This window comes from Tympanuchus pallidicinctus, unplaced genomic scaffold (assembly GCF_026119805.1).
Source record: "Tympanuchus pallidicinctus isolate F22 unplaced genomic scaffold, pur_lepc_1.0 scaffold3, whole genome shotgun sequence".
In the NCBI taxonomy this organism is placed as follows: Eukaryota; Metazoa; Chordata; class Aves; order Galliformes; family Phasianidae; genus Tympanuchus; species Tympanuchus pallidicinctus.
In genome coordinates this window covers 100,500,872-100,524,510 of record NW_026294747.1, presented here as the reverse complement: position 1 = coordinate 100,524,510, position 23,639 = coordinate 100,500,872, and the positions used below count along the sequence as shown (strand labels likewise).

Below are 23,639 nucleotides of genomic sequence, written 5' to 3'. Positions count from 1 at the left end.
AGAACATGTACACTACTTGTGTTTTGGGGGCTAGTTCTGATTAGCTCTAGTTTGGTTCTGCAGAATGAACACCTTAGGTGGCTGAGATACATCAGTGTGCTCTCAGGCTGCTTCTTCCACCTTTGTTTCACCTGCAGGGATGCAACTGGCTGCACACTGAGATTGCTCCTTGATGAGAACCAAAGTGCAGCGCAGGGACCAGGAAGGAGACACGCTTCTTTCTAATCTGAGCAAAAATGTGGCTGACCTCACGCAAACTGCCTGGTCTACATGAGAACTCCTCACTGCGGTCCAGAGTGCTATACCAGGATACACAGTAGAGTGCAGTACTCTGAAGCCACTTTAAGGGCAGCCACTTACGCTTTGGGCACTTGAGAAATCAAGGAACTTATAATGCTATTTGTCTACAGTCAGAAGATTTTAATACAGTTAATAGACAAAGGAAAAGATACTTAATGAAACAGGAAAAATTTCACAGAAGCTGTTAGCTTTGCATTCTATTTGGGAAGGTTCCTGCAGTAAAACACTGTAATTTCTGACATCTTCCCATCTAAACATCTCAGCAGATAACAAACAACCTGAAAGCAGACATCATTCATACATAGAGCTTATACACTGCTTTGTGCTCAAATTACAAGCTGCTTTGCATAGTTTTAAGCATGCAGCTCTCACTGAGTTCAAATGAGTTTCACATGACTGAACCATCATGAGCTGCTTAAAAAATATCCCCCCTGGGTCTTAAGCAAAACCTCCTTGTTTAAGTGTTGATTATTATTTTTTCTCCACTGAGATTAATTAAGATATTTAAGGAGCACAAGGGGAAAGGAAAAATAGGACTTGCTCATCTGATTCATTTTTCTGTGCATGCAGGTAATTTTCAGTTGTGGCCGAGATCCACTGGAAAGAGAAGTCAGCATGTACATGCACACCTCTGGTCACAGACTTTAAGGCAACAATGCTGGTTAGCTAACGGGAATCAGAGCTGAGAAACCGCAAAGACATTTATAATGAGGCACAGATCGACTCGCATGAATGCTGCTAGAAGCTCATGTTAGGCAGCCAGACACTAGAAAACACTTTGAAAGTGTGAACATGCTTATATTTTAACAGAAGTACTGATATTCTGGGAGCTCAAAACCACCTCTTGCTATTTGCAGATCTAAACTTCGTCTGCAGGATGAAGTCCACTGAAAAAGAAACCAAAATGAAAAAATGATATTCTTCCTTTGCTGTAGCATAAATAGAGGCAGATCTGAATACTGTACTCCACTAGCTGTAACAACCACACCAAGTTAGCCAGTTTACAGGACTGTGGTCCAGGACAGCAAATCAGCCCTGGAAAAACACCATTTAAGCTCAACTGCAGGTGAGCAATCAGGATCTAACTAACCTTTTTTTCCTCCCATGGGACTGATTTGCATGAGACTAATTTAAAACACAGAATAATACAGGCAGTGCATGAGCAGTTTAAAAGTTTATAAAATATCCTAATGCTCTCAGAACTCAGACAGCTAATTTAGATTTTTGCTGTGGATTAACTCGCAAGCAGTCCAAACTCGTCTTTCCATTAACCCATCTCGATTAGCAAGATCCTGACTGCCACATGAGGAGGGAGCTCAGATGTGCTCATATGGATTTTGAGGCTGAAGTGCCCCGATTACTGTTCTCCTTTGTGACAGAGGGTCCTTTTAAATAGCTTCACTAATCTGACGTACGGGTTAGATGGGGAGGAAAATCTTCAGTCACATCAGCTTAAGAACTAACCTCCAGGATATGCATTAATTGAGGCAGTGCACACTCTGACAGAAGCCAGGGCATGGTCTCAGGCAGACTTTGAAGGCTTAGATCTCCTCCCTCTTCCTTAGACACAAATGATCATGACATAGTAGAGCAATTAAAAAAAAACCCAAGTACCCAATAGAGGGGAGACAAAACAATAAAATACTATTGAAATGTAATGCCTACTTATAGAGGCATTCAATTAATCAGTTTCTGTGCACATGAGGTAACATTAAATACCGTCCCAGCAGGCTATCCAGTAACTTTGTGAGTAATAATTACAGCTCCCAAGAAGGACACAGCAGGAATACTGCTTATCCATCAGTGTGTGACTCTTTGTACATGCCCACAGGATAAACTTTCTTATGCGGAGGAGAAAAAACCCGCATAAGGGTATTCCAAGCTTGCTCTGATACTGAGCCAGAGGTCTATAGTAGGTCTGCCTTCATCCACTGCAAAAGACCACGATGTGATAACAGGCTTCAGAATATTTTCATATGGGCCTAATCAGGATATGGTGCTGAATGGATCATTATTTGGACCTGATAATGCCATTTTATCTGATGATACAGCACAATCTACACAAGGGACATTCAGCTGGTGGCTGTTAACAACTTCTGAAGCAGAGGCTGATGCTCAGAAGCACCTCAAGTGGACGACCAAACTGAAAGAGACCAGAGCCTCCATAAACAATAAACACAAACTTGTTGGTGTGTTTCACTACACAAAACTGTCTCATGCAAATTCTGGGTGAATTTTTTGAAAGAAGCAGCAACACTAAGTGACAGACCTGAGGCAGACCTACCTCAGTGCTGGGAATGACAGTGGGCAGGGAACGATGCACCACTGCCGCCTGCAAGGCCTCCACCCCAATGGTCAGGAGAGGGCCCCCTTCTGCAGAAGTGACCAGCATGCACCTTCATGAACATGGCCATGTCTTGAGGAACTGGGCAGATACTGGAACATAACCACTCTTTTTAGTTTGATTTTGTGTGTGTTACCCAGTGGTTTCATCAAGGAATTTTGCTCCACTCAAACTCCGTTACAAAATACTTAAATAACACAACATCTGTGTAAAACTGTAGATTATTTAAAATACAACGATTCATACAATTTGGACACTATTGCTTGCTTGTTGAGAATTTTCCCAATTTTTTACTTCATTTTTTCAGAGCTTCATTCCATGCTTTCATGGCTTCCACGTTAGTGAGCAGCCCAGGAAGATGAACAGGGTAGTTCCTATTTGGTCAAAGACAGCATTTCAGGCTATTTGCAAACTTAGGCAGAGACAAAGCCTATCATCCATACAGACAGTGCAGCAGGCACTGAAGAATCACAGAATCACAGAATCACCCGGGTTGGAAGGGACCTCAAGGATCATGTAGTTCCAACCCCCCTGCCTAGCAGGGCCACCAAACGTACACATTCAGATCAGGTTGCCCAGGACCCCGTCCAACCTGGCCTTGAACACGTCCAAGGACGGGGCATCCACAACCTCCCTGGGCAGCCCGTTCCAGGGCCTAACCACTCTCCTTGTAAAGAAAGGCCACACATTCCCCCCTTTTCCCAGTGAATGACTGCAGCTTGCACACAAAAAGGAGCTGTGGAGCAAAATGATGGAGCACGGGTTTGTGTTTCGGACCTTGGCACACGCACACATTGTCTAGTGTATGTACAAACCAGTTCTCTTACCAGCTTCCTAAAGGCCCCATGGAGTAGACTAGATCAGGACCCTCTTAAAAATGAGAGCTAGTTCTCGCCAGTGTGAAGAACAGTGGATCCTCGCTCAGGTCTCCCTCCAAGAGAACTCCAAATCAGCACAAGCACAGCCTCTAGTACAAGATACTGCTCCTGAGCTGAACTGGCTTTCATTAAATGAGCTGTCTCACAGCCTCTGTTGACTTGGGAATTTAAAGACTGATGGAAGCTGGAAACAGCTGCAACTCCCAGAAGTGAGATCTTGTTATGATGAGAAATGGAGACTTTCTGGTGAGAACAGTGAGCCAGGAAACCTTCCTGCAAAATCCAGCTAGCAAAATCCACACGTGTACACGTCTCTGTTAGAAATCATCTGCCATCTGCATAGGCCAATGATGAGATTACAAGGAGGGTCAGCATGCGGATCAGGGCTGCTTCAAGCTGCCACAAAACAGAGCAGGAGACCAATTACCCCAAAGGCTTTTCCACAGCAAGGTATCCTGTTACACAGAGGCCACATTCTTGAGCTTTTCCCACAATTTTTAAGGCTAGAAAGTATCTCAGAGACTTAAACTGAGCCCCTGAAGGACAATTTTTGTAGCTGAGGGTAAATGCAGCAGGTGCTGAATTTGCTCACTGAAATGCATGGTAAAGTCATATACAAATAAATTGCCTGTTCAGACATGTATATTCTGGGTTATTATTTGGACAAAATCTCACAATCTTGCCCTTTGTCAGGCACCACCTGGTTCTTTTACACTTCCCACTAAAAATAAAATAAGAAAGAAATGACCTGACAGTGGGAAGCAAAACACAATTAGTTTGCTGCTGGCTTAGAGAGGACAATCGTTCCACAAGGTGCATCTGTTCAGTGCATCAGGACTGAAGAAATCACAAGGCACGGGATGGAGACACCTACCCACACCAGGCAGTGCTTTCATTCAAATTTGTGCTTTACTCCCACTGATGCCAACAAGGTGGAATTATATATTTAGAATTTACTGATGTAGAAGACACATTCTGCTGAGGACCAAATTTATTTATGTACATACATATCCAGAAATGCATACTGGGCAACCCCAAAACAGCTCCGTTTTCAATATAAGCAGTAGCTAGCAGCACCTTCTCTTTTCTGAGCTCCGAAGGATTATGGCACATAATATGACAACAATAGCAGAGTTTTTTCTGCCGATATAGATGACTTTGCAGCAGGCACCAGCAGTAGCATTTACTTTCACCAGAGATGAAAGCAGCTTAATAAACTGCATCTGCGTCAGTGCAGCACGATGCATGTGTACAGCATTAGAGAACAACAGGCAGCACAGCAATTGATGAGTCAGGCAGCAGAATTATGGTTGTGCTAAAGGAACTGGCCTACATTCTTCAAGTAGAGGTCATATCTCCCCAATCATTTATAAGCTTCAGTTAAATTAGCTGATTGTTACAATGTCACTTCTTGGGCTTATGATCTGTTTACATAATTATCAAGTTGCATTACAGCTTGTACTGTTCTCCTCCTCAATTACATAGCCAATATTCTGCTAGATGTGTCAAAGCAGAAGTAAAGACATATCAGTCAGAAATAGATACAATCAGATAAAGAGGATTGTGTTGAGCCCCAAATTATCAATAGCTTGCGTTTACTGGCAGGAGGAAAAATGTGAATCGTGGAAAAATAATTAAAGCTGCACAGGTTTTTACAAGGATAAATTGAAAAAATGGGAGACTTTTAGCTAAGAGAAGACATGCACAGAAGGGGTGGTGAGAGCTTTCTATGCACTAGTGATCAGAAAAGGCAAATACAATATTTGTATTCATGCTGACTGGGAATTCAAGAACATGCAGACCTCCAAAACAGCAAGGTGCGTGTAAATGGAGAAGCTATGGAAAGAAAGCTAATTTGGCACTGGGTCCAGAACAGATCAGGAGAGGGACAGAGGGGTGGCCGCAACTACAGCCTTGCTGTTTATGTAGAAGGGGAATTTAATAGTACAGGAGCCAAACTTCTCAGCAGAAAAACAAAAAACCAAAAACATCATATTAGAAAAAAAGAAAAGAAAAGAACACACTCTGTTAACCTAAACAGCATTAAATTGAACAATAATCTCTTTTATTTCGGGGCAAAAGTCAATCACTGAATAAAGTTAACAACTGTCCCCCAGGGAATTTCCTGCACTCTCTTCAGCACTGCTTAGTACATTGGGCTTTTTCAGTAAGATAGTATCAGATTAGAAATACCAGGCTCTGGATATTAGCCATGCCAATTTGGATGAGCTGCTATGTTCCTATTATATTAGAGTTCTTCCCTCATTAAAGAAAAATGAACTAAGAACAATCAGTTTCCAATCATGTTGTTTTCAAAGTGACATTAAAACTAATGAATAGAGCAATGGGAAAAAAATACCTCCAGGATGGATGTAGTAAGCTTAAGGGCTTGAGGGCAGTACATCAAACGTGGCTTGACTCTTCATTCAATACAATGTGGTTGTTAATGAGGAACAATCAATAAACGTTCCTCAAATAAAACACCAGAGAGCCACACATGAGATAAGCAAACAGGAATTAGCCAAGAGGGGCTGCACCTTTCTTTGTTATTACCACAACTGCAAATGCCTTGATTTAGACTCAAGGGACTCGGGTAAATGCTGCTTCCTCAACGTGTTGCACATGTTTATCTGAAAACTCTGTCTTAGGAATGCCTAGTTAAAGGGGATCCAAAATAATCCCAACATCAGTGTTTCAGTGAAAACAAGGATCAGGGTGGATTTTCCGTGTAAGGAAATGCTCAAAATTCAAATCAATTAGTTGTCTATCTTATAGCTGTAGAGAGCTACAGAAATTTCAAATGTTTCCAAGAAATAATTTCCCTGAAAGATTCCTTTCCTATTCCACATGGAAATTCTGAGGTTACACAGCCCACACCATCAATTCTTTTGTGAACTTCATATATTGAACAACCTATATATTTTATGGGAACAATGCAAGCTTGCAAATCTCCTGACTCAGAAGTAAGTTGCCCTTCTTTCAAAAAATGTAAGAATTATATAGAGATTTTTAGATAGATACAATCCTTTTCTATGCTTCCAGATTCTGGGACATTTAAGTGAAAGCCTACAGATAAATCTCCAGCTAAAAGTTAAATGACTTTACCAGCTGTCCACAGCAGGGACAGCCTGTAGCTCGTTTATTATCTCATCTGGTCTCCCAGCTAAGTGTGTTTTGGTCTGGTGAATTCCAAGATGACAGGCCTCTTAAAAATTGTAGGTTCTGGGTACTGCTGACAGCTGTATTTGTTATTTGTTGGGTGGCACACCTCCGCCTCTGTCAGCACACAGCATGGTTTTGGATGATGCTGGGGATGCTATTTTTTTCAGATGAAATATAAGACAGGAACATAAGCATTATTTGCAAGGGTGAGACAGGGATTTTAAGTGAATTGCCATCACTGGTAATAACTAGCAATATATCTTTCTTGTAGTTCAGAATTTTTCTTGTTCTATTTCCTAGAACCCAAGTCCCTCCAGATGAAGGTACAGCCATGACAGGTAACAAAATACTTGGAGCATTTGGAGCCACAGCATTGTTCGAAAAACAAGAAAAACTCTGTTTGAAGTGAGCATCAGATATTAGACAGATATCAGATTTTTGAGAGGTTCTGGCAGTCTAACCAGGAAGATCCAGCTGAGAAACCAACTTATTCTTCCCTGTAATGCAAGATGAAACATTTACCATAACGCACAATTTTCAACGTGAACATGCCCCCAAAGAGATGCAGGATATCGGTCACAGCATGGCAGGAGTGCTCAGCAGGCACGCGTGCCTTCACATGCATAGATACAGAAAGAACCCTGTGGTTCATCCCATTATATGGCCAGCTTAATCCACAATGACAGCTGATAGAGGTCAGAAATCTGAATTACCACTTCAAGCCCACGAGCAGCAGCAATCCTGCAGAAGGCTCTCCAGTACATCTGCTGGAGCTCTGTTGTTTGAGTCTGGAGCTGCAGGCTCACCCTTTGGTGCACACTGCAGGTCTGGGAACATCAGACAGTACTTCTGAAAGGGAGCTCACCCCAGTCACTGGAAAGGCCTTTCCCCACTCCTATTGTCATCCACCGACTGTTACTTTTAGCGTTACATACATGAGGAGTGATTACAGGAAAGGGTGAGAAGCAAAGAAATGCAGTGTCTTGGAATAAACGTTGCCAAAGCTAATCCTGCACACACACCCTGGGCAGACCCACCAGTACGCAGAGCAAGGAATTCTAAAATATCAGGAATCACTTCTTGTTAGAAAAGAAGCAAAAACACATGTTTGGGGGCTTTCAGAAAAAATAAACCTGCCAACTCGTCACTGACTGCCATTTAACCTGCAGGCAAAAGTGCCAAGACCCTGCAATAACAAGAACCTGAATTATTCTGCAGGTATTGATCTCCCCCTGTGTGGAAGAAGAGCAATGTGATGACTCTACCAACCCCTTTCACAGAACAGCTGGTGTCTGACAACAACAGGGAATCGATGTCCGGGCAAACCTGGTTTTCGTGTGTTGCGTTGTGGTTTTGGGTTTGTGGGGGTTTTTTTGTGTGTTTTTTTTTTTTGTTTTGTTTTACTCTTCATTGATAATTCAATTTAGCAGCCATAAAGCAGAATTAATTCTTTGCCTGACTGTATTTGGGTTTTCAGAGTTTTCGTTCTGCTGTTTCAAAAAGCAGCCCTGCCTAAAATCGTTGGAACACTTTATTCAGAAGTACAGACACCCCCCCCATCAGTCTAGAGCGGGCCCCATTCTTCCATTCTTATGAGTCTCTTTAGGATGTTTCAACTGAAAAATCGTATTTCTATTCCAGTTGTCATGGAACAGCCAGTCTTTCCTGGTGGAAAGAAGAGCTGGCATTATGTTCTGGAAAAAAAAAAGTCCCCATAAATGTATTCTTTATTACTAATATCAAAAGCTTGATTCTGCCACACTGACACAAGCTGACTGGCTGATTTAATGAAAAGTCTCCACCGAATGAAAGAGGAAAGAACTGGCACTAAATAAACAAATAGCAAATAATAATTAAATAAAAAAAAGTTCTAAGAACATTAGCATTTCAAGTTCAGGCTTATATCCTGCAATCTGCTTTGAGTACGCTTCAATTTGGCTCAGTGCAGAGCAGCTTGGATGACTGTTGTCATAAATTGGAACTAATTGCTTAGCTATCTGCGCAGAGGAATCTGTCCATTTATGAAGGACTGTTCCCTTGCCAAACTCCAAAATTAATTTCTTGAAACACCAATTCAGACAGGAGGTGAAGGTACACGGATGGTGATACTGACTACTTCTCCCTGTAGAGTCAGTACCTGGTGCCAGGGTCCCTGCTCTTGCTTGGCTGGTAGGGACACCATAATGATTTTGGCAGACAAAAGTAGCACATTAGACAGCAGTGAATCAGTTAGTGGGAGATTGCAGTCTGAGAATTAAGTGTGCAAGGAAATAAAATAGCCAAGTTCTATTGAATATATGAGTACAAAAAGATGGAAAGAGCCATAGGAACGCCTCATTTTTTAAAGTTACAACTTCACTCCATGCCAGACTGAGGCTTAAAGTTGTTACTGCTTCTACTGTAAAAAAGCCTCTCAAAAAAAAACCAAGTGAAATGCTCAGGCTCATTACAAAGCTGTGTTCCCTCAGAACGCTAACGCTGACAAGCAAAAGGTCATTATTTTAAGATTCCCATCATCTTATTAGCAGGAAGAAATTCTCTTCCATTAGTAGTAGACAGTTGTAATTAACATTACATGTAGCAATACATTAATTTGTTATTTGAAAACTCTCCTCAAGCATACACTTTAAGCTACCTACAGCTTCGTGCAAGGAAGGAACAAAAGGCGAAACTCAAGCAGGCTTTTAATCAATATCAGAGAATACTTTCTGAAGTAACAGAAGTCCCAAAAGATGTAGTCTAGTTACCGAAACCTCTAACTTGACAGTTTCTGCAGCACACTGGGGTGCTTGCACATTATATTTTACATCAGCACAAGTACAGCCCACCAGGAGTGCAACCTGGGGGTCAATATGAAATCAATGGAGCTGAATAATAAAACCAAAGGTATACAGATGAGAAGAAAAGCAGAAATTGAAAGTGGGGAAAAAAAAACTTGTTGTCTTTTTAATGTAATTCTGGCTTTGTGTCATATAACTTAGGTTCCATGTCCTGCATGGTCATAAAGTACTGGAGAGATAATAATAGACCTTACATTCTTATTCCTCAGTAACTCTTAAATTCAGAGGTGTGATTAAAGAGAGGAGTGGATCAGGGCTGGAAAATATGATGTGGGAACATCTGGAAACAGTTTGCAGAGTGTAAAAATAGACTAAATGTCCTAATACATCTATACTTCTGCTTGCAGTGTCTGTGATTCTGTGCTAACAAGCACTTTTACAAACTTTTATTAGCAGAATATCAAAATAATGAGTATGCACTTACTCACGTGGCACTTAATCCTTTGTAAGCATGAGATTAGAAGTATCTCTTCTCTCACAGTTAGAGCACGTGCTCAGCCTCATTATTGTCAAATCTCTTACACACTGCCAATAAATTGAGTACATCCATAGCCTGAATAGGGCACTCTCACTGACATTAGGCTGATAAGCCAAACTCGTCTGTCTCTTGGGATACACGAAAGGTCTTGATCATGCCCCTAATTCTTTGCACAAACAGCACACAAAAAACAAGTCTAAGGTTTGATCTATAAGAGTAATTGCAAAAGGTCAGCATGAAAGCGTGCTGAACTGCTATTCGTAAGCCAAAACAAAACAGACGGCTGAGTCTTTTTGAAAGTCAATACACTGTTCAGACTTGAAATCTCTACTTTCTCAGAAACATCAGCTGCTGTTTTCTTCAAGTGTGCTCACTCTGAGAAGCCTCCAGGGTACACTCAGGTTCCTGCAGAATAAGTGGTTCCTCTCCTGCTAAAGCTTACCAACACCAGTTAGCTGAAAACACTATCCTTTAAAAAATTTAAAAAAAGAAAAAAAAGAAGGAATTGCATCTGTGATTCTTAATAGGATGAAAACAGATAAATCAGTGCGATCCTATCTCTCCCAGGAAAAGAGAAAAAGGAAGAGATGCACACAAACTTTTCAGTGTGTGCTCAGTTTACCCATTGAAAGCTCTGGGATCACATTACATTATATATGCTATATGCTAGAAGTTTGGCCAGCTTCTAATAATGATAGCAAGTGAAGAACAGGACTAAAGGTTTCAGCATACACTACAAAGGGAAATGTACATACCTGTTTCACTGACCTGTGGCAAGCAACATCATCCCGCTAGTCAGTAACATTTCACCTTAGCTTATTTACTTTGGTGATAAGTACAAAGCCTTCCATTCTGAATAGAAACACGTTACTTTTTTCCCCTCATAAATTCAAAGTGATTATGAGGAAACAGCAGGGGACTTTCGCATCCCAGAAGATAAACTTGCTATATGAGTGGAGTTCTACACACCCACCATCTTCAGGGCTTACATTTACTATAAAGTTCTGAGTGAAGCATGAGTAAAGACATTTATTCTTTGATAGATATTCTTTGATTCTACATTATTAGGTCAATACAATTGGACTTGTCAATACAATAAGTGAAGAACTTGCACTGCTGCACTGGACAGGATGGAGTTCTGATCTATCATATCTTTAATTTTCTGACTTTGACATAGAATTGTCTGGGTTGGAAGGGACCCGAAAGATCATCTAGTTCCAACCCCCTGCCATGGGCAGGGCTGCCACCCACCAGCTCAGGCTGCCCAGAGCCCCATCCAATCTGGCTTTGAATGCCTCCAGGGATGGAGCACCACAGCATCTCTGGGCAGCTTACTAGGGCCTCATTGCTCTCTGAGTGAAGAATTTCCTTCTCACATCTAACCTAAACCTTCCCTCTTTTAGTTTAAAACCAGGACAGTATTGCACTTGTGTACAGGGTTTGAAAAGTGAGTTCTTGTCCCACTTGAACACAACACTTATTATCACTAAAAATAATCGACAGAAAGATTTCCTCAACTTCTATGCTTGTGTCCCACACTTGAGGATGGGCACACTCCTGAGCATGCTCTGAGGCATGCTCTTCTGGCTGTAGTAACTTCATCCTATTTACTCCATTTATCTATCAATATCTATTCCCAGTGTCTCCTGAAAAGTCAGAGACTAATTGTTGCCCCTGGTTTACAGAAAAGAAGCAGCAGATTCTTGAAGTTAAAGTTTCCACGTATCATTCCATTACTGTGGGCAGACACGGAGATTGCACAGCTTCAGAGCAGTCAATGGGATCAGTCATACCAGAGATTTGGCTGTTCACTGACTGTACCTTGACCATACAGTCATTTTGCTAAATTTAGCAGCTTGCTTTATCTAGCCCTTAAGCTTCATGCTATCTGGGGCCAAAGAAGGGAGAACTGGGACCTTTCCTATAAAACACTCAGTTCTTTCTGCCATGGAAAAAGACAGACAAGAGCTGAAAAAAAGCCCAGATTCAATTCTTTCCATTTTTCATTATACTAGATGTTCTCAGCAGAGATTAATATCTGTTCACGATCAAGCATTACTTCATCCAGGAAGGAAGGAGGACTACTCAGTCATCACTCTGAGAAATGAAAGTAACCTGAGATCAGGCCATCACTCTTCTGCTTTGATCAAGCCATCATCTAAACTATGTTCAGTCAAGGAGGAAAAAAAAAAAAAAAAAGTGGTTGGAGACAAAACTTCAAAAGTTTGGGTCCACGATCACCAAAACCAGACGATAACCAGGAATCACACAGGCAAAAACATTCTTCAGATATTTCTACAATTTCCAACTGTCAGTTTTACCTCACTTTGGCAGTGTTTCTGCACTCAGGGCTGATGCTCAAATGCAATAAAGATTCCCCATCTAGAAACAGGTGCTTGAAGCACTGATGCTCTGAGCACTCCCAGGTCAGGATGTCCACACTCATTCACGTCAGGGCATGGCAATGTAGTGCTGTAGCCAGATTGCCCTCTGGGGCCTAGCAGGGTGTCTGAAACTGGCACCTCAATTTTGCTCTGCCAGTGATTTGCTGAAGGTTTTTAAGTAAGTCTTGAGCTTCTTCCCAGAATAATTTGGCCTCCCACCTGTAAAGTTGTGCACCTGGTTGCACTCCATTTCTACCTACAACAAACAGTACACCAAGAACAGAAGCAGTTTAGGGCTATCCATTCCTGAATCTCACCTATGAGGTACAAGTTGTTCAGTTTACCTGCATAGAACTGAGAGCTTCAGAAGATGAAATAACACACGCATAATTATTTTGTAACTTTTCACAACTATGCCTGTCTGAATTACCACAGATGTCTGTGTCTGTGGTACAGTGTACAGTAGAAAGGTTTTGCTGGTTTTTTTTGTGTGTGTGTGTTTTTTCTTCCTGTTCCTCAGTTAAGAGAAGCACACTGTAGCATGCCACAGAAATTCACAAGACCACAGCCTTTGTACTCCTCACAGCCATGCTGGGGGCAAAGATATATATAACCATATGGCTGGGCATTACTGTTTCTGCTACCTGCTCCTCCTGCACCTGCAGGGAAATCAACCAGAGGCATCCGTCTGCCACTCCACTCAAGGTTCCTCCTTGGGCAGGGCACCATGCTTAGGTCGCAAAATAGGTATACTTTTGGGGATCATTTGCTTATAAAGATTCCTGTCCCTTCTAAACGTTCACTATTGGTGTCTGTCTCACATGATATCAATCAGCTTGGAGAGCTGCTTAGTATTGAACAGAAAAATTTGAAGTGCAACACGGAAGCAGCTGTCAAGAAAAGCAAGCAAGAAAAAGTGATTTCAGTTGGTTGCTTACGTGAGTAGATGAAAAAGGATTTGCAAATCTTTTCACACATGCTTCCCTAAGACTATACTAATACAGAATGCAGGAGGACCTTTATTAAGATGATGCTTTAATGGACATCTAACTTGAAACCTTGCAAGCAAACTAGAAAGTAAATGTTCAGAAAGAAACTCAAAGTATTACACAACACACAGAGACTCCACGGTTTACTTCTAGTGAGAACTTCCTTCTAACCTCACAATGTCTCACGTTCCCACATCCTCTATTCACTTGTGTGAAATATTCCCTAAATAGCACTAAAGAATAATCATCATTTCCTATGCTTTCACATTCCCATTTTACATACTGTTACTTTGCTAGTTGACTGGTAATTACTGAGCTGCTTCTCTACCAAAGTGTGTTAATGATTTCTATTTCAGTTGTAATGACAACTTTCAGAGAAGAGAAGCCCAGAACCCTTTTTTCCTTCCTTAAATATTCTGGATTTTCTCTTGAGCTGGAGCTTCCACTAATTCTTTCAGCCTAAGCACTGAATTCAGAGAATGCAAGCATAGACGCTACCACAGGAAGGGGCAGGCATTGTTTTTTTGGGGGAAGCACCTTGGGTAACCACAATTCTGCCTAAATTTTGCAGCATTCCCTTTACAGTCTCATCAATTCTTGTTGAAAATCAATTAAATACAATTAAAGAATAAAAACTGTGGGTACTTTATCATTGCCAGCAGCATTTTAGAATATTCCAGTCCGAATATACTTTAAAAACAGCCCAAGGGCGTTCTTAGCATATTGGCTTAGATCTTAGCAAAGCTCCTTTAAAAAAAAATATATATATCCACTACTTCTCTCCATCATAAGAACTGGCTGTAGAGAGGAGCCATGACAAATACAATTCAGTTCAAAGCAGAATAAATAGCTAGAAGGCTGCTAATGGGAATATTGTAGATGCACAGCAGAAAGGCATACTTTTCTAAGGTCGCTTCTTTACATCAACTCCCAGCTGTGCCACGGGCTGAAGACTAGCTATCTACAACACTGGTTAGCCTCCACCTCACTGGGAAGGCTATAGGAGACAGGAAATAGGGCCTCCTCATAAAGTACTTCAGAAGTTCTGTGGTGCTCTTGTCAAATCAGTCACTGCAATACATTTTCTCCACAAGACGGTAGAACAGCAAAGAGCAGAGTGTACTTGCAGACACCCAGCAGCTTTATGTTTGTAAAACACCTGCACAGTGGCTTCCAGGTCCTTGCTGGGGTATGTAGAGACTTCCAGGCTGGAAACAGGAATACTGAAGTGCCACTGCTGTGACAAGAGTGCTGTCCCAACTGCAGACTCACTAATGACTGTTTCCATGATCCTTGTTGATGCTAAAGGGCACCTCTTGAATGAGTTATGAGCAAAGTTACGCATCTCCTTTTTTCCCCAGTTGAAAAATCTTCCCACATTCCAATGTTAAGCAGCAGAGCCAAGGTCCTCCACAAATTAAAACAGGGTGGAGAAAGGAAACAAAGCACAAGATTGATGCGGTTCATGTGCAGACTTGCCCTAGGAGAAATACCTTAATAATTCACAGCAGCCAATGGTGCACCATAGAGTCGTAAATGCACTTAATGCATGTGTTTTCTTATATTGAACAATGGACAAATGAATTAAATAGTGGAATAAAAACAAGTTTTATTTTAAAATAGTGGCAAATTCAGTGAACTAGGAGGTACCTATGTTCACCTGGATACATACAATTCCCAATCTATAATCCTTACAGTTTAATATAAATGAAAAGTTTTAGACTTACCATGGAAATACATAGAGTTGGAAGGCACCTTTAAAGGTCATCTAGTCCAAATCTACAGCAACAAACAGGGATATCCACAGCTACATCAGGGTGCTCTGAGTCTGGTCCATCCTGACCTTGAATGTCCCAAGGGACAGGGCTTCCACTACATCCCTGGGCAAACTGTGCCAGTGTCTCACTGCACTCACTTTAAAAGACTTTTTACTCATATCCAACCTGAATCTCCCCTCTTTCAGTTTGAGATCATTTCCCCTTGTCCTGTCACAACAGACCCCAGTAAAGAGCCTATGTCATTTTTGGCAGGGCTGTGCTCAATCCTTTCATCCCCAAGCTTGTATTGGTACACCAATGACTTCACCTGACTGCCATGAATTTTCAAATATTACTGAAACTGACTTGCCAATTCACCCATGTCCCTGGGATACATCTCATCAGGACCCAAAGACTTACAGATAGACTAGACCCACAGACTTGCTCAGGTTCCTCAGGTGGTCATGAACCTGATCTTTGCTTACAGTGGAACGGATGATGTTTCCCTAATCCCCTCCTTCCAAAACAATCATTACTCAACAGTGAGGAAAAACAATATAAACTGTATCAGGGAAGCTCTAGTGTCTAGAGTCTAGATTTTATATATATAAAAATTGCCAAGAGATACTTATGACTGGTGATTTATGTCTTTACTAAAATAGATGTCCTTCAAACTCTGTAATTTACTGAAATTAATGGTGTCTTAAAGCAGGAATACATACTATGAATTAATGCATTTTTGAGCTTATATAATGTCAAGTATAATACTATTGGCATCCTACCTTTCTGCATAAAAATGCTGCATGTTGCACTAATACATATTGGCTTACACAGAAAAGCAAACCTAAGAATGTAAGTGAGCTTTACAGATTTACCAGAGTTCCACGGTTTCACACCATAACTCAGCCCAGAGTACTACAATTTTACATTCTCCAAACCTGAGAAGCTCCCACTTTATCGTCTAGAGTGTTTCAGGGCTGTCAAACTGAAGCCATTGGAGCTAATAACTTTATAAAAGGAAAACCTTCCCACTGCCAAAATCACAATTGTTTCCTATTCTTGCACAGATGCATTGTACAAAATGTGTTCTGCTTTGTCGTGAATGAAAAAGCAGCCACAGATGACTAGTCTCATAGAATGACTTCATTTTCTTTCTTACTGCAGACTAGACGTGCAGGAAATCATGCTGATCTGAGAGCAATCAAGTGGTAGGGTTTCAGGAGGGCTTTCCAGCTGCAACAGACAACTCTGCCAAACCCTTTCTGGCACACTTGTGAAAATGCACCCAGACATAAGAAATAAGAATAATACAATACAATAAGAAATTCCAGGGTGGCTATGAATTCCTTTGTTGACTATAAAGGAATTACTTTTTTTTTTTTTTGACCTACCTTGAGCCACAGAGTCCATGTAACAAAAAAACATGGACCTGTAAGGCTGATCAGGAATCAAGCATTAGCTGAAGAGCGCCCAAAGGAGGGCTATAAAGATGGGGAAGAGCCTGGAGGGCAAGGTGTATAGGGAGCAGCTGAGGTCCCTGTGCTTGCTCAGCCCAGAGCAGTGGAGCCAAGGGGAGGCGTGATGGCAGCTGCAGCTGCTCACAGGGAGCAGAGGGCAGCGCCGAGATCTGCTCTGTGTGACAGCAACCAGACACAAGAGAATCTAAGGGTAAAGCCAGACTGGGGGTCAGGGACAGGACTTGCACCAGAGGGCAGCGGGCATGGAACAGGCTTCCTAGGGCAGTAGGCACAGCCCTGGGTGCTGAAGTTCAAGGAGTTTTTGGACAGTACTCTCAGGAAGAGCCAAAGAGCTGCCCGACATTGTGAAGCTGAGGAGAACTGTTCCTCACTGGCCCCAGGACTGAGAAAGAAAAAAAAAAAAAAAAATGTTCTTGATTTGCCCTCTACCAAGTCATTTTTTTGCTTCCCTCATTTCACAAGATCTGGTAGATCCAGGGGAAAAGCAGTGCACTGAACATGAAGCAATGCTGCCTCTGCTGCCTTTTTTTAAACTTGCTTTCCTCTGTCTTTTCTACAAAGTACACCTATGATGGAAGCCTCCAAAATGAGAAGATAGTGCCACAGGCAAAAATCAAAATAGGCCATTTTCCCCTTAGTTTTTCAGAAGTCTCTTTTACAGGTTTCCCATTCTGGTTGCCAGGGACTCTCAGCAGCAGGAAGGCCGACTGGGCTTTTTATGAAATGTCATTTTTGAAAGTCTTCTTATTAATATTTTTCCAGATTTGTTACAACAGCAGAAGATTTACTGCACGTTTTAGAGTTATGTTTGCAGTGTTCATAATCCGTGAACATGAAGGATGTTGAAACTATGCAAAAATGTACTGCTTTCCAAAGTAACATTAATAATACATTCGCAGCTATTGAGACCTGCTCTATACTAGTTGAGTTAGAGTATGGGTGTAATGTATTCACAAGCACTGTGGATAAATCACTTCAATAAATTCTTCATGCTATGCTGTAGCCTCCAAAAGCTCCCTGCCTGATAAAAAATAAAAAAATAATAATAATCAGCCTGGATGAACAGCCTGTGATCCTTCTCACTACCTTATTATTCATCTTTGCTTCTTGTCATAGCACTCAGTAATCAAAGTTTTCCAATATTTCTTACTTGGTCATCCTAGTTATAAAAATATCTGATATAAAGGCAGATTTCTGTGTCCATTTATATTAATGCTCACACCATCCTGGAAGTAAATTTAACAATATGATAATAGTAATATCCTTCAAACATCTCTGAATAATTTCTTCCAAAATTGTATATTAAATGAACATACCACATGACAATCCTTTCTTAATGGTGATAAACATCCTCCTCTACTCACAACTAACCTTTGAAGAAATATACTTCTATAAGCTCACACATTACCTCAAAAAAATAACCCAAACAACTGTAAATACCACTTTTGAGATTTAAGCACCAAGCTGAACCAAACGCTTGGGCTGAGTTTCATTCCTTTGTGAATAATGCTGCCCAGAGCAAACAGAAGCACTAGACCTTTCCACTAGACCATGAGCAAGGGAACACACCATTCCTATCAACACAGCCACTGAACAGGAACAGAAAGCCCTGTCACAGCCAGTGACAACATGCCTCCAGTGCAAAAAGCAGGACATACATACAATATGCAGTTTGGAGATACGGCAGAACTGCGTGTGATCTCCCTTTCTCCACAGATCTAAGCTTGAATCCCCTCAACCCACAGGACAAAAGAGGCTTTACACTTGTCCATGCCACACTGAAAAGCATCACCTCTGCTAGACTGTGAAACACTGAGCTCTCAGATCTCCCAGTCCCTAAAAGAGACAGTGAGTGTAAGAGGGAGGCTGTCACAACTCTGTTGTCTGAAATGTGAATTTGCAAGTCGTATTCTATGTCTCTACTCCATTTATCTCACATTTATGATTACACGTGTTAGGAGAGGCGTTGGTAACATCACAAACACTATCTGATTTCCAAATGAGTATTTACATTCATGAATTCATTTGGATTCACCTCCCATCCTCTGACAGCAGACACCTGAGGGTGCCGAGAAGGGTCCCTGTAGGGGACAAATCCCTTTGAGGACTAGACACTGAATCATTCAACCAGGAAATTTAATTTTAAAAGACAAATACCAGGAGACAGATTTCTTTTCTTCGTTCATTTTTCACACTTTTTTGTAGTAATTTGAGTACTTCTAAAAATAAAACCAGAACGATGGCATAATCAATGTCTCATAATGGAAAAATAATTGTCTTAAATGAGGCTCATGCTCAAAAGCACAAAGAATAAATGACCAACAATTTTTGAGTGTTACAATATTTTTAGCCATACGGTATTTCTGATTAATTGTTATAATTACTAACTAAAAGCCAACTATGTGGTTGCTTCTGTACAACACATCCAAATACTCTCAAACCCGGTCCCAAAACACAGTTCAGAAGGTGAGACAGGCAGAAAGAGGAGATACCAAGATACATAATGACAAGAACAACAGTCCAGGTGCTCCTCAGCATTAGGAGGCAAACCAGGCCCTGCTCTTTGCAGCTGCATGAGGAACATTATTCCTCTGAGAATTAAAAAATGGACTCTAAGCCTTTTCTCCTCCATAGTCAGCTAAGGGAAAGAAGGAAGAAAAAGGGAGCATATTTTGAGGCTTAACAACACACACCAGTTCTACAACATATTTTGAGCCTTTGGCAATTTATGGTAATTAAAAGTAACCCTCAAGCTGTTCTTTGTGAGAGGAAGCTGCTCTGGAGCACAGCCAGCTCTGAGTCCAGAGAAGCACAAGCTTCCATGCCGATTTGTGCCAAGCAGCACTGGGTCACAGCAGAACCTATGAAACAGAGGAACAATGCTGGAAATTTTTATAAACCACTGAAAACCACTGTGGGAAAGGCATTTAGCTCTGGTATCAGTGAAGCATCTCTAACTGGGTGTCCTGGTTTCAGCTTGGTGATACAGTATGCCCATCTCTCTCCTTACTGTCTATCTTTTACGAAGCCATGTACAGGAACCAGTGATGCTCTCAAGGCTGCAAAGAACCATACGGTGTCACCAAACGGCATCATCATCTTTCACAAGAGAGAAGGATATTCTCCATGCTGGAAAACATCAATGAAGACAGATGCCTGGTATTCTACAGGAGAAGCTCAGTGGCCAGGAGAGTTGAAAAATGATCCCAATAATGATTCACACCAAGAAGTTTGCCTCAGAAAACCTTTATTTTCTGAAACATTTTGAAACCAAAGCAAGTTACATCCACATACAGTGTGTACCACTCACCCCAAATTCTCACAGGCCATGTAAGCCACAGAGGACTCTCCTTTTTCTGTGGTAGCCCTCCCTTGGAAGACACATGCTAAGCACTCAGACTTGTGGTGTCTCTTGTCTATCAGTCTCTATCTGAGAAGCCTGAGGATCTACATCTGGTTCCTTATCAGCCACATTTGTACTCAGTAGTGATTTTGCCAGTAACAGCCTCAGGCATAAGTGTCCCAGGGGTCAAGAAAGATGCACTGCAATATGCACAGCTGAGGCCCAGGGTCTGTTACCCTATCTTGTAGATGATCTCTCTTTACGAGATTGCTCTGCCTGAAAAAAAGCTGCAAGTGTCCATTCCTATTAAGCCACAGCAACTACTCCTTTTCTGGGCACCCTCCTTGTCCACTCTAGGGAATCAGTCTCAGCATGCTCTCCATCCCTAAGCACCAAGCATTCTCTCTCTGTTCTGTCTGGCAGAGCTAACCCCATCTCTCTCCAGCACAGGCTTCATCCTCAATAACTGCCAGTGCATTCTGCACAGAACAGACTGTAATGTGATTAACTTTATGCTTCACAATCTTAGTGTGAGAAGCAGGTCCCGGGGTACGGATCTGACGTGAAGCTCTCAAGCATGTACAAGGCCTCAATCAGAAAAACAGCTCTTCCTGAAATGGCAGAATAAAATAGCTTTGCACTACATGAAAGGGCTAGTTGCTGTAAAAAAAACAGTACTGCCACTACTGAAGAAAAAGACATAAAAATGATAATTTATTATCATAATTACCATATTATCAATGATAACAAAAATAATGAGATAATTGCTCCATTCTCTCCAAGACAAGGCCAAAAGGGGTTTTAAACGGTTTTTCTTCTCTCTGTGCTGTGCTTTAAGGCTCTGAATTAACTCTATACAAATAGAAGTGCTTCGCCCTGCAAGCATATGCTCACTGCTGCCCATTTACCAGGTACTTACACTGTTTGCTATCTTCACACTTTTCTTTGTTCCTTGACGTCTTAACTGTGGTGTCTGTATGCTTACTGTTAATGCCTTCAGCAATGGGAAGCTGCTGTGATGTCACAATGAATTTGTAGCCTCTACAGGAGAGAGTGATAGCTAGCACTTTAGACCATACTGCAAAGTCATCGTTTTCTTTCTCACGAGTTACTAACTTCAAGAAGCTGTGTCTTTTTCAAGTGTACAAAGAATTAGAAACTTCACGCTAAAGTACTAAGAGATTCTCATAGGCTACTTGCAAAGGAATTCCAGGAGCAGCAAAGCCTTGTGACTTACAAAATGGACTTTTAATCTAGCCAGTAGTCTGCTGCTTTCTCTGCAGTTTACACATAGGTACTGTCACTAATACACCACTGTTCACTCAGAAAGCAACAGTGGGCCATGTGAGGCCTTGTAGAAGTGCCCACCTCAAATTTTCAACTCCTTTAAAGTCCTGCTTCAATACCTCATAACTGCTGATGACACTATCAAGCTATTCAGAGCAACAGTCCCAGGTACGAGAGAGAATTGCTTGCTCCTTTTCTATCAGTAGACTAAGATCACAGTCTGTTACACTGCCTGAACACTTCCACCTAAGCAATACTTTGGCTTTCTATGCAGAGCATGCTTTTGCCTCTGACAAGAGTGGATGATGGCAGTTGCTTGAGATGTATCCACATGTACCATCAATATGGAGTAAAAATAAATGCACAGGAAATACAGAATTTGCTCTCAATAAATCATGAATGTTTTAGTATATAGAATAAACTTATCTGCAACAAGAATATGCAGTTTGCTCACCGGGCCCCACAGTTGCTTCCTTGGTGGCCCTTTTATTGACAGGATACAAGGACACCTTACCTTCTTATCTGAAAAGCTGGAGTTTGTGTTACAGCAGAATTAGCGAGCAATGTCTCGTGAAGGCTGTCCACACTGCCATGCAGTTTGCCATGGTCAGAGCAGTTAAGAGCAGCCTTTGAGTACCAAATGCACACGGGAGCATACAGAAAGGACAGAATACTTCTCTTAGAGCATGACACATATCAAATCATTAGCTGTAACATTTCAAACTGGAGACTTAATTTCATATTTTCACTGGAATCTAAATTAATTAATGTCTGGACAATGCTGTGGCCTTTAAAAAAAAATACCAAGCAAGAAGTATTCATTACCACAACAATGAACTGTAAATGAGCACTTGATTCAGTGTCTCTTTCTTTCCTTTCTAAATCTTGGCTTTTGCAAAACCCCAATTATTATTTATCAACTCTGAAGTAATAAGGCATGTCAAGTTCTGAACAGCATTACACAGCTTCAAAACAAAATCTACTCCCTTACGTTAGAAGAAAAGGGATGGGATTTTCCAAAATATCTTGGTGCTCCACAACACAGTAACACATCTACTGCATTTTTAAATGCATCTGCAGAAGTTTCACACTAAACTACCATTAGGATAACAAGCAGATTAACATATAATTAACCTGCTTAGGTACTCAGCAAAGCTCACTGATTGCTCTGCTGAGTTATTAAGCATTTGCTGATTTGGAAAACCTGGCTCCAGAATCTTACCCTTATCTGCAGATACAAGAGGAACCTCATTTCAGATTAAAAAAGAAGCTCGGAGAACCCTTCTGATCACCGCAGCACAGAAGAAACGTTCAGCAGTGGCAAAGCTAGAGGAACCATACAGTGCAGTTCCTTCAAAAACTGGGGCAGTGCTGGGAGGTTCTCCCCTCAGTGCTGGTACCAGGCACACATCCATTGGCATGACAAACAACACGTACACCAGGTACCTCCACCCCCAGGAAACATGGCCTTCAGGATGCAGTTCTCTTGCCTTCTGTAGGTAAAGGGAAGTGAGGTGCTATACGCTTTATCTCAAATCCCAGAACTTTCTGGGAACCTGATAGAGAAGCAGTTTTAAGTTACTTTAAGAAGCTATAATGCAACAAAAAGCATAACAAGACTCAAAGCAGCAAAGTCTTAGACTACAGTAAGTAAGAATTCAGCTTAGACAAGATAATAATAGATATAAAAATAAGAGAAATAAGCTATTTACTTTTAGAAGACCTGTAAGATCCTCAAGTACACAGGAACATTCAGGCAAGCTACCCTCACCTCTACTGCCAACCCTTAAATGAGGTCTGAGAAGGGATGGATCGTGGCTCCACCTCTTCCCATCACTCAGGTTCTTGCACCTGAGCTCCCCTGGGTTGACTCTGCCTTCCTACCAGGTGCTCAATCACTGGTTCAAGCCATGACTTAGCATTTCCACTACAGAACAGTATTTTTCTTTCCAAGTTTACTTTTCAAATACCTTTTGTGAGACATATAAAAATATTTGATTTTTTCCAAGAATAATATGGGGCTCCAGGGACATGTGAAACAGTGCTCTGTGCTTTTCCCTGATCTTAGAAGCAAATCCTGCCCCTGAAACTTCAGACTTTGGAGGATATATGTAGTTTACAGTAATAATGTACACAAAAAAATACATTAATACCCGTTACGTATAGACCTTGATTTGTCAAAGAAGTTTTGTAGATGTTTCTCAAGAAAACACAGACCAGCCATATTGGCTGCTTTGAGGATCAAGTGGCTTTAAGACTAACTGAAATGATATTCCTGCAAGCGTTTTTTTTTTTGCAGGGGGAATTCTGAAGTCTTTCAGTGAGTTGAATGTGCTTAAATTTTGAACTAGAATTACAGAACCATAGAATGGTTTGGGTAGGAATGGAAGTTTGAGATC

General features: G+C 41.3%; 1 protein-coding gene across 5 annotated transcripts in view; it reads right to left on the bottom strand.

Annotated features, from left to right (window-relative positions):
* Positions 1-23,639, bottom strand: part of TMEM108 (transmembrane protein 108) — a 154,071-nt gene that overhangs the window by 48,657 nt on the left and 81,775 nt on the right. The gene's annotated exons all lie outside the window — the stretch shown is intronic.